The sequence below is a fragment of the Girardinichthys multiradiatus genome, chromosome 13 (assembly GCF_021462225.1).
Source record: "Girardinichthys multiradiatus isolate DD_20200921_A chromosome 13, DD_fGirMul_XY1, whole genome shotgun sequence".
NCBI lineage: Eukaryota > Metazoa > Chordata > Actinopteri > Cyprinodontiformes > Goodeidae > Girardinichthys > Girardinichthys multiradiatus.
This window is the reverse complement of record NC_061806.1, coordinates 21,158,151-21,171,317: the sequence shown is the minus strand read 5'-3', so window position 1 is coordinate 21,171,317 and position 13,167 is coordinate 21,158,151.

Genomic DNA, 13,167 nt, shown 5'->3' with positions numbered 1-13,167 from the left:
TTATCAAATGTGTGAGCATTTACACAGCAATGACCTGTTTGAAGAGTTTCAGTCAGGTTTCAGAGCTCATCATAGCACTGAAACAGCTCTGCTGAAAGTCACTAATGATATTCTTATGGCCTCAGATAATGGACTTGTGTCTGTACTAGTCCTGTTAGATCCCAGTGCTGCATTTGATACAGGCTGCAATATGCTGTAGGGATCAGGAGAACAGCGCTAGGCTGGTTTAAATCTTATTTGTCTGACAGATTCCAGTTTGTTCATGTAAAAGATAAATTATCTTTAAAATTCCAGGGTTAATTGTGGAGTACCACAGGGTTCGGTATTTGGGCCAATTCTCTTTACTATATATATGCTTCCAATAGGTAAAATTATCAGGCAGCATAGGATAAATTTTCACTGTTATGCTGATGATACTCAGCTTTACTTATTCATAAATCCTGATGAGCCCAACCAGTTAGATAGACTACAAGCATGTCTTGAAGACATAAAAACTTGGATGACTATACATTTTCTGCTTCTAAATTCAGACAAGACAGAAATTGTCGTCTTTGGACCGCAGTCTTTAAAAAAGAAACTGCTTACTAAATCACTTAACCTAGATGGCATTAAATTGACCTCCGGTAATAATGTAAAAAACCTTGGTGTTATTTTTGACCAGGACATCTCATTTAAATCCCATATTAAACAGGTTTCTAGGATTTCCTTCTTTCATCTCCGGAACATTGCAAAAATTAGAAATATCCTATCCAGCAGTGGCGCTGAAAAACTAGTCCATGCATTTTTTACTTCAAGGCTGGATTATTGTAATTCGTTACTATCAGGATGTCCACAAAATGCAGTTAAAAGCCTTCAGCTGATTCAAAATGCTGCAGCAAGAGTTCTGATGAAAAATAAAAGAGAGATCATATTTCTCCTTCCCTTCATTGGCTCCCTGTTAAATCCAGAATAGAATTTAAAATTATCCTCCTCACATATAAAGCCCTTAATGATCTAGCTCCATCATACAGTAGAGACCAAAGGTTTGGACACACTTTCTCATTCAAAGAGTTTTCTTTATTTTTATGACTATGAATATTGTAACATTGTTCACACTGAAGGCATCAAAACAATGAATTAACACAAGTGGAATTATATACTGAACAAAAATGTGTGAAACAACTGAAAATATGTCTTATATTCTAGGTTCTTCAAAGTAGCCACCTTTTGCTTTGATTACTGCTACGCACTCTCTTGGTATTCTGTTGATGAGCTTCAAGAGGTAGTCACTTGAAATGGTTTTCACTTCACAGGTGCGCCCTGTCAAGTTTAATAAGTGGGATTTCAAGCCTTATAAATGGGGTTTGTACCATCAGTTGTGTTGTGCAGGAGGTGGATACATCCGAGTCACCAGCCTCAGAAATCGCAGGTTAACAGCAGCTCAGATTAGAGAACAGGTCAATACCACACAGAGTTCTAGCAGCAGACACATCTCTAGAACAACTGTTAAGAGGAGACTGTGTGAATCAGGCCTTCATGGTAAAATAGCTGCTAGGAAACCACTGCTGAGGACAGGCAACAAGCAGAAGAGACTTGTTTGGGCTAAATAACACAATAAATGGACATTAGACCAGTGGGAATCTGTGCTTTGGTCTGATGAATCCAAGTTTGAGATCTTTGGTTCCAACCACCGTGTCTTTGTGCGGCGCAGAAGAGGTGAACGAATGGACTCTACATGCCTGGTTCCCACCGTGAAGCATGGAGGAGGAGGTGAGATGGTGTGGGGGTGCTTTGCTGGTGACACTGTTGGGGATTTATTCAAAATTGAAGGCATACTGAACCAGCATGGCTACCACAGCATCTTGCAGCGGCATGCTATTCCATCCGGTTTGCGTTTAGTTGGACCATCATTTATTTTTCAACAGGACAATGACCCCAAACACACCTCCAGGCTGTGTAAGGGCTATTTGACCAAGAAGGAGAGTGATGGGGTGCTGCGCCAGATGACCTGGCCTCCACAGTCACCGGACCTGAACCCAATTGAGATGGTTTGGGGTGAGCTGGACTGCAGAGTGAAGGCAAAAGGGCCAACAAGTGCTAAACATCTCTGGGAACTCCTTCAAGACTGCTGGAAAACCATTTCAGGTGACTACCTCTTGAAGCTCATCAACAGAATGCCAAGAGTGTGAGGAGCAGTAATCAAAGCAAAAGGTGGCTACTTTGAAGAACCTAGAATATAAGACATATCTTCAGTTGTTTCACACTTTTTTGTTCAATATATAATTCCACATGTGTTAATTCATAGTTTTGATGCCTTCAGTGTGAAGCTACAACATTCATAGTCATCAAAATAAAGAAAACTCTTTGAATGAGAAGGTGTGTCCAAACCTTTGTTGTGTCCTGTACAACAGAGATCTGATTGTTCCATATGTTCCTAACAGAGCACTTCGTTCTCAGACTGCAGGTTTACTGGTGGTTCCTAGAGTCACTAGAAGTAGAATGGGAGGCAGATCCTTTAGTTTTCAGGGTCCTCTCCTGTGGAACCAGCTACCAGTTTTAATCCATGAGGCAGACACCCTGTCTACTTTTAAGGCTAGGCTTAATACTTTCCTTTTTGATAAAGCTTATAGTTAAAGTGGCTTAGGTTATCCTGAGCTATCTCTGTAGTTATGCTGCTATAGGCTTAGGCTGCTGGATGACATAATGACCACTTTCACTCTCTTCGCTACATTCTCATACTACTCTTCAATTTTGCATTATTTGCTGTTATTTCAGCTTTTAACTTTATGTTCTTTCTCTTTTCTCTTCTTAGAAGCTACACCTGGCCTTACTCTGTGTCTACCTGTGACACCTTCATGGAGGGGGGTATCGTCCAAGCTTCTGCTGGCAACAACTTAATGCTCACCTTCTACTGATAATACACTTGGCCCTGTCTTTTAGTGTTTAACCCTGTCTCTCTTCTACTGACTGAGCTTTTACTATGACTAACTGTATGTGCTCTCTTTCATACTCTAACCTTGAAAATTGGCTCAGAGTTTACCTGTTCTTTCTTCCTAGATGAAACGACTAAAGGAGCCACATCCATTAACATTTACTTTTCCTTCCCATAGAAAGTACTTCTGGATCAGTGCTTCTGTGTTCTGCTTCTGTGTTCTTGTCATAATGCTTACTGCCGACCTGACCCACATGCAGAGACACCCAGAGACAAATCCCAGTTCTTAAGGTGGTTTATTGTTATGCAAGCCAAAGAGAGGGAGGAAAGAGGGATCTGGGACTGGGAACCCACTGGCTGCGGGGGAAAAAAAGTCTGTTAGACACTGGACCTCAGAATGATGCCTGAAAGTGATGTGCGGCTTACGTGAGAGAGTGGAGCGGTTTACGCCAGGGAGGGACACAGAGCCTGGAGTGTGTGGAACAGCCTGCCTAGTTCCTCAGCGGCAGGAAAGTAGACCAGAACGGAGTGCGCTGGGAGGCTGGACAGGGTTCCCTCAGCAGGTTGGTCTTCCCGGACGGCTCGCCAGCAAGGTAAGATCCAGGACTTAGGAAGTGTTCCGACAGAGTCTGGTTGTTCTGGTCTGATCAGGTCCGGTCTCGGAGTCAGTATCGCAAGGGCAAAACGCTCAGGCAACGAAGTGCTGGCAAGCCCTCCTCTTATACTGCCCAGCTGAATGCTCAATGAGCTACACCTGTTCAACTCCTCCTGGCTGCCGCACCTGATGGAAAGGAGAGTTAGCAGCAGGTAGAACACACCTCCAGATCCTGACAGTTATTTTTCCTTCTCTGCTCTGTTCTCTCAAACCCCCAGTCGGTCAGTTGTTGGGGAGGTTAGATTTAACTACTGAGTGTTAGAGTTTGGCCATTTTAGAATGGGCTATGTGTAAGGGTACTAAGTAAAATAATACACTGATAAAGTGTGTCCATGTAGATCCCACTGGTGGCCATTGTTATACTAAAAACCACAAGGTACCCCCAAGGATTGGGTTACCTTTCTCTGTCAGACTGATTATAACCATTGGAAAAGAGAAGTGGTCGCCTCCTCAACAACCCTATACCATTCCAAACCCTTTGTGAAGTGCCTTGAGACGACATGTGTTGTGAATTGGCGGTATATAAATAAAACTGAATTGAATTGAATAGCGATGCTGATTTAATTTTCCAGGAGGACATGACACCTGCCCCCACTGCCAAAGAGACCGAAAGCTAGTTCATTGACCACGGGGGTTCTGTGCTTGATTGGCCAGCAAACTGGCCTGTTCTGAATCATATAGAGAATCTATGCAGTATTGTCAAAAGAAAGATGAGAGACACCAGACCCAACAATACAGATGACCCAAAGGCCGCTATGAAAGCTACCTGGGCTTCCATTACACCTCAGCAGAACCACAGGCTGATTGCCTCCATAAAATGTATTTTTATTGATCTTATGCAAGATTCTAATTTTCTGAGACACTGAATTTGCGGTTGTCATTATCTGTTATCCATAATTATCAAAATTACATGACATAAAGAGTTTCTTGTTCGTTTTTCTCTTACATATACTGATAATAAAAATAAACAGCATGTTTTTAATCACAATTAAAAAATTTTGATCTTACGACTGTCAAGTTTAGGTGTTAAGAACACTATACCTGTGACTCTGATTTCTCAGGTAAAAACATAACATAACAAATTAATAACAATGACAATTTGCAAATAATAATGAAACATATTCACTTTTCTGAGTAAATCTTTACAAACAGGATTACAAATAGCACTGTTATTAGCATCACTGACTGAGCTGTGTTGGTATAAATAAATACAAAATAAAAAAAGGGATTCACATGGCTGAGTGGATTTAAAATGCAGTGTTAAATAAAACACAGCTACTTAACATGTCTCTTTACTTTGGAAAATTTTATTTCTTGGACTGTAAAGCTTATCTAACTTTATTTTTTTACAGTCAGGCTCTGACTCCAGTAGCTGACACTGTCAGGGCTGTTTTAACGAGTCACTAGAAGACATAACTCAGGGATTGGATTATCTGCATTAACCCTTAGCTCAATAGTCTTTGTTAGATGGAGATCTGAAACATTTTCTATAGACAATTACATTGGACGCCTCTCCACCAGAATAGTCTTTATAGGTCTTCATAGGTTTGACTCAAACAAGATTGAGTAAATGTCTATTTCTTAAATTGCCATGTATGAGCCTAACCATGCAGCCAGTAAAAAGAAAGACATCTAATTTTGCATGGTGTTAGGTCTACACACATTATTAACCAATGTTATGAGTCAAAACTATGTATTATAAGCTTCCTCATTTTAATTGGTATTAAGTTAAGAAGGATCATGTTTTTATTGTGAAGCTCTCCGTTAAAAGCTAACCAGCAGGTGTTTTAGAAGCGTTAGACTGACTGAACGTGAAATTATGCTGCCAGGAGCTTTAGATCATTTGAAAGAGCTGGAGAATGATTGATGTCTATGAAACACATGAGATGGCATGAAACACATGTTGGCGAAGATGTGAGCCTCCTCTCTGAAGGTGATAAACGATTTGTTAGCATTGTCCCTTGGCAACTGAGTCTTAATGTGTTTTCTTGTAAAAGACACAAAGTGTCTGTTTGACTGTGGTTGACAATGGCTGCTTGCCAGGGGCCACTGTGGCACAGTCTGGATGTGTTTGAACATTTCAAGAGGTGCTTTCCACACCCTTTGTCTAAAATTACTAAATTACTGACTGTGAGGCATTCTCATCATGATTTCCTGTTTGGTATAAATAAAGACATTCAAATGACTTTGCCCTCTCTGTTAGGACTGGAACCAATATGTGAGAGTTCTTACACTGCAGCTCTGCATTGTTTCCCTTATCCAGAAAAAACAATGAAGAAAAGACATGGAGTTAAACTTTATGTGGTTGTTCTCTCACAGTAATAAGCAGTATTTTAATTCAGACGCCAAGCTGACCCCACTGGACTCAAAACCACATGAAAAAGTCTTAGGAATGTTTCTGCAGTAAATGTTTTGTGACATTTTTGTCCTCAGACTTAAAATATTTGAGGCTGAATTTACAAGTAGGTCCTCTGTTAGCCTGTATAAGCTATTCACTGTCTGGGGGTAATTTAGCAATCTGGAAAACCTTAATCCATGAAATTATTTGTGAAGGTAATCAACTATCTCTGTATTACATCTACTGATGTATATTTAAAGAATTTAAACAGATTTGCTTTTTCTATTTGCTTACTTAGATTTAAATAAACTATAATGACAGTGTGTTTTTTCCACATCCTAAGTTGAATCATTTTAGTTACATAATTGGACAAAAGTCCATAAAAAACATGTGTGTCAGTAAAGCACTGCATCATTATCACAGAGTCTGAGACTAGAAACACAACAGAACTGTGGATAAATCCTTTTCTTCCAACCTTTCTGACAGGAAAGCTTGAGAAGCAAAGTTCCTCACAGGATCATCGACAACAATTTCCAGACCAGAAGCATTCATTCCAGTCAGCCACAGAAAATAGTGTGGGACCTATTAAGTGTCAGAACGAATTACTCATGTTGGGACCCCAGCCATTGATTACAACATAGATGAATATGGACTCTGAACTGTACATAAAGAGAGGTCGGTATGAACTTTTCTACACATTTCAGTGTGACACTAACTTGTGCGTAACCCAGCCCAGTATAAGGAGGAGTCATAGCTGACTCCCCAAGACGTCATTACTTGAACAAAATTGCTTTGTTCCAACATGGCGGCCTCTAAGCTTCTTTTCTTAGCTTCAACCACTATCGGCTAAGGTAACACGTGACTTATGACCGCCGTCTTATGAAACCATTAAGAATCTTTTATCCAGGAAAATTGTCAGTTTCCAATCTAGGAAAATAATATTTCCTTAAATATTATTTTACTAAATGAAAATCACCATTGAGCATTAGTAATCCAGGTTGGTTTTATTCAGCAAAATATTATTTGAAATAATATTTTATTAAAATAATGTTTTATCTGATGATGCAGTGTAATTGGTGGTTTAAATGTACTGATTATTACCTAAGTTTGTTCCAAGACTAACTTAACCTCATTTCCAGATTCCTCAAGATAATCATTGGTTCTCAAACATATATAACATTAATTGGTAATGTTGCATCACTCTTTTGGTCACGGTTAACCGTCTTGAATCATATGTTCATTTTGTATATAGAATTTATTGGTCTTCATTATTCTTTCATTTTGCTTGGTAGTTTAGTTGAATTGTTCTTGTATAGTAAAGAGTTTGTTAATTGAAATGTTTGACTTTGAGTTGACTTGTTTTTGTTAATAAGTTATTATATTTTAAGAAATTGTGTGAATTTATTCCATGTGTGCAGAGTTTTGCTGTTCAGTAATACCAGAGCTCGTTTCACCCTTTCACTATTCCTAATACCACCGCCTTATTGGGCTGGTATTCACAGGACAACACTAAAGATTGAATTATTGTTTAATAAAACATTAATATTAAATAATGTATTCGTAATAATAATCACAACACCCATAAGAAGTACATCACTGACTTTATTGTGAACTGTGAACAGATTTGAGATCCTGTAACGCCTCACAAGTGGAGGTCATTAAAACGACAGTTTCAGGACACCCGGGAAAAATAATAATAATAAATCATATTAAATAATCATATTAAAGAAAAGTTACAGTCTAGTGACTATAGAAGATGGATGGATAAACTGAATTGAATTGAATTGTATTACTCTTATACAGGAGGACAGAATTAGCAACATCTCCCACCGAATCTCCCTTTGTACTTTCTGTTTATGTGCAAGCTAACATTTCCACTACAGCACATCTAGCTACTACAGGAAGCTGAAAAAGTCAGTGTACAAAACTCCAATTGGATGCAGCTTCAAATTTCATTGGATGTATTTACTGATATTTGCTGTGGTAATTGTCTTGGCAGATGATTTTTTTTTTACCAAAGCTTCATTCATGCCGTATGCTGCCACTGTTCATGAAATAGCAAAGTTGTGAAAAGTTAAGCAGAAGTTCTCTACAAGAGACAAATTTGTAAATAATATAGCGTAGATTTAGATAAAGTTTATTCTTCCCTTTATTTCTGATGAAATTTCAAATTTTAGTATGAAATATATCTTTACAGTTTGGGTGCCACTAAATAAGTGCCCCCACAGAATAATCCTCTGTGGTGTGGTCTGCTTATAGTGAAAGTGCTCACGGGGTTGAGGAGGTAAGTTCCAGCTCTATAATCAGTGTTGTACCTGTGTATTGTGACAACTCCACCCTCAACCTTCACTCACACATGCACACCTCAAAGATAATGCCGGCTTTTACATCCAGGGGTTGTGTAACCATCAGTTACACTGGCAGTGAGCCTTGTGGAGCCCTTAATAAGAGTTTGCATCAGCGGTTTTACTCACTCCCTTCAACAATCCAGATGGGAGTTCATTACTTATCGCTGCGCCATCATCTGTTACCCACTCATTACAGGGCAGGGAGTTATTTTCATCATGTATGGATTCACTGTGCACCTGTGAAAGTCTCCGAAATCTCAGAAATCCGATAAAGACTTTAATGATGTCGTTGGCTTCAGAGTTAATGTGTGTTTGCCAGCTGATAATATCTCATGAGATATGTATAGCTGAATGCAATGCAACTGAGCTGATTGTAGGTGTTATCTTTATTGAGTATAATAATCAATGGATATATTTTCATAAGTTGTCCATGCCCCACATATCCATGTATCTCCTTAAAAAATAACTGACAGGTGTTTAATTATCATAATGGTAACAAGTGTGTGACTTCAGAAACAAGTGAAGCAATAATTATTAAAATAAATATATTTTTCTGGGGGTTAGTTTGCATCTGTCAACCCTACAGTAGTTAATTCTACACATTACATTAAAAAAAAAACAATCCACAGGGAGCAGTTGGACAAACAGTGTGCTTTATTGCACTTTATGGCTCACCAGGCTTGTCAGCTTACCACATTATAATTTTGAAACGAATGCAGACATGAGAGAGAACAGTTTAAATGGCAGACTCTGACAGATTGTCCTGCTGACTAAGAGATACTATCACAGAAGCCTGATGTGAGATTGTCCTAGCAGTAGAAATTAACTGCGACTTTCAAAAGTATTTTTGTAAAAAATCAGAATAAAAGTAAGATTTTGTCACATTACAGTCTAAAACTATTATTTATTGGGATTGTATGTGACAGAGAAACATAAAGCTGAATATAATTGTAAAGAAGAAGTAAAATGAAATGTAGTTTCCAAAGTTTTTTTACAAATACAAATCTGAAAAAGTGGCATGCATTTGTATTCAGCCCTCCTGAGTCAATACTTTGTAGAACCACCTTTTGTTGCAACTGCAGCAGAAGGTTTCTACCAGGTTTACACATCTAAAAACTGAAATGCTTGACCATTCATCCTTGCAAGATAGCTGAAGCTTAGTCAGACTGGCTGGAGAGCGTGTGTTAAGAGCAATTTTCAAGTCTTGCCACTCAACTGGAATAGATCTATAAATGTCAAAACAAAAATGTAATAATATATGCTCCAGGGAGCCAATGAAAATATTTTAAGACAGTAGTAATGTGGGCTATGCTGTTAGTGTGCGTCAGGATCCTCACAGCCGAGGTTCGTACATTTTTGAGACGGTCGTTCAGAGCTTGGAGATGTGCAACTGGAAGAGGCAGGTCTCTAGTAGTTGTTGTATATGATGTTCTGGAGACATGGCTTCATCAAAAATTACTCCTAGATTTCTCAAGTTAGATTTTGATGCTTGGATAAGATTGCCTAGGTTGTGTTTAATGCCAGGACACCTTGAGTGAAGCTGTTTCATTGGAGTGGTGTTTCCTAAAACCAGACTGAAAAGTGTCATAGATGTTGTGGGGCTTTAGGAAAGATCTAGGTTCTTTAGATAACACCTTGTCTAATAACTTGGTCAGGAATAGGAGCTTGGAAATTGGCCTAAAGTTCTTTAAATCTGATGGTTCAAGGAATGGGTTTTTAAGTTTTGGTTCCAGAACAGCATGTTTAAATATACAGGGAAATACACCGGTTGGCCAGGATAGGTTAAACATTTTGGTAACCCAAGGTCCAACTGAGTCAGAGACATTCAGAAGATGTCAGGTAGGGAGGACATCAGATGCACTAGAGGATGGTTTCATTTTACTCATCAATGCCAAGATATTCTCTAGTGATACAGATTTTGATAAAGACCAGGTGTTTGGGAGGGGAACTCAGCATAACTTAGGCTGCAGCAAGAAGGATGAGGAATTTTGTCCTTTATGTCCCTGATTGTTTCAATAAGAAAGTGTAAAAAATCATTGCAGGCAGCTTTGCATGCAGCTTTGCAGAGTACAGGGGCAGCTGGGAAAGCAGGAGACACGATATAATTAATTGTGTCAAACAACATTTTTGGGTTTTTCCTATTTGATGCAATCAATTGGCAGAAATAATCAGACCTGGTAACTTTATTGTATGCCTTAGAGAAGACATTAAAAAATACTTTTATGATTCTTATGATTAGAGAGACACTTTTTTGAATACAAAAGTGGATCACTTTTTTTAACCTTTGTGTGAAAAATATTAGCCCCTAAAATAATGTCCAAAATCTTCATGATGTTCATTCCTCTAATGTCAGGTAGCATAATTCCTGTTATTTTTTTCATTCCTGAGATTCCTCCCTGATGTTAGTGAGTACTGAATCCGTATTGCTATCGAAACTCCAGGTATCATGTCAGAGCACCACCTTCCCATCCAGGGTAAGAATTTTATACAGGACTGTGCACACTTTTATTATTATCCTTTTGCAGCTACAATATTTTATTTCAGTAGATTACTCAGTGGACTATTCAATATACAGAATAACTTAATAAAAAGTATTAGCTATAGATTAAGTTTTATTAGGCTAAACTGAGAGAATGTGATAAACAGTTTGTGAAAAGTCTCACAAAAGTCTCATCCTTATTTATATGTAAGCTCCTCTACACCTGCCCTCATCTACACATGTAAATATATCGGTAAATATTACTATTTGAATGACTATATACTGTATGCACTGAGAAACAGAAACCTTCAGAGAAGGTGTTAGATATATAAATGTACTTTTCATTATTTTTTGGTTCTATCTCCCTTTGAAACTTAATTTTAAATTGAAGTTTTGGAAAATCCCCCAACCTAGGTTATAAATTTCATTTTGTCAAACATTGAGGCTTTCTGAGGAATGTGCAGCAAAGTTTTTTAAGGTTGTACTCTAAATTACATTTTCCAAAAACAGGTTGCCTTGGTTCCTCCATCTAGCAAAACAGCCAATGAGAACAAATGTTTGAAAGAAAAACAAAAACACATCTTGCATGAGGCTCAAGAGAAACTGAAAAAACTACCTAAGACATCCAGCTTCCTATTACACTTCTAAATTACACATGAAGCTTTGTAAGCCTCTGCTGGTTGAAAAGCACGTGTTGTGCAGAAAAATATCAAATTAGATCTGTGCTCTGTAGCTACAGTATGTTACTTGAAATAGTTTTTTGCTAGAGTGCGTGTTGTATGTACCATTTTGACTCTAAAATGCCCATGTCATCAACAGATGGGAATGGAAATTACATATCCTCAGGTCAAAACCCTTTGGAGACAAGGGTCTAAGATTCCTAAGACTAACATTCCTACTGTGGGCTGGTCTCGTCTGTAAAAAAAGGCTACAGAGCTCAACAGATGAGCCATTTCCATGTCCTAAAACTGTTTTTGTTTTCAACACACAAGTCAGCATCCCTTTAGAACTGAGAAGAAATCAAACCAATGTTTGGTTTGAATTTCAGCCAAAAGAATACTGGACAGAAAGGAATCCCCCTCGCTGGGCTTGCTCATTGTTGACACAAAGCCAGACATCAAAAGACAGCTTTTGTTTAAATTTGTGATTTGGAAAGCAGGCGGGATCTAACAGCATCCTAAATTCACCATTTTCACTGCATGCCACCTGTTATAGAAGCTAAACAAAGACAAACCTCTGCAGAGTCTGTGCAGACACATGATGCACATGATCCACATGATGCAGTGAGCTCTCTGGAAGCACCATTACAGCTGCCTCGTACCTCAATGCATGACAAGTGTATCTTGGCCTGTGGGAATGTGCTCCATCCCGATGATGTTATCCAGCCAGAACAGCTACTGTTTATTTACACTATTCAATCAGCAGCCACTCTGAATTGAAAAGAGTTATAGCATGTTCTATTGGTTGGCAAAGTAAAAACATATGACTACAATAACAGGAACCTCGACCTAATTAAAATTTGTTGTTAGGAGAACGTTGGAAGGAACAGTTAATACAAAACAGTTATTTTTAAATCTATAATTATCTGAAATAGGTCTGAAAGCTGTTTGATCTGTTTTGGTGCAGTCAGGGTGCTTAAGACTTGTTAAGAGGTGATCATAAAACAAAAGTGCTTTAAATCAGCTTCAACTGGTCCACACAGCAAAAAACAGTCTGCTTGAAAAGACAGTAAACCATATCGTAAATCATTTTATTCAAAAGCATATTGGTGTTCAGCTTGGAAAAAAGCTAAAAATACAGACATTAGTGGAAAGGTGGCTTTTTTATATGAAAACTTGCCTAGAGCACTGATTTAGTTTCATGAAAGAACCCAATGAATTCAATGAAAGTCCCTGAAAAGTACCTGGTGACTTTTATGAATGTTTCTTGAAGGTTCCTGGTATGCTCCATGAATATCCCATGAAAGTGTGAAAGTACCTGGTAAGTTCCTTGAGAAGTTCTATCGAAGCATGAAAATAAATGATACACTCCAGGAAGGTACCTGGTAAGTCACATGACAGTATCTAGTAAATTCTGTTCAAATTCCAGAAAATACATGCTAAGCTATACTGTAAATTTTATCATCATCTCATGCAAGTTCCAGGAAGTACCTGGTAGGTTCTAGGAAAGTTACGTCAAATAGTTCTGGGAAAGTGGGTTGTATTTTGTTGTGCTACTGAACAAGCAAACTGCTGCATATGGGTATAACCTGTTGTGTTAGAGAAGAATGAGATAGATCAGTAGCTTTTATTTCTCTGAGCAGCACTCAGCTCCTTCATCAGGAAAAATTGTCCATTAAGCTGCATCAAAGTCTGTTGAGTTCATGTTGCATTCTTGCATCTGTTGAAACCAGCAGATGTTTTCTCGGGTCTAGAAGTCTCAGACCACAGCTATATA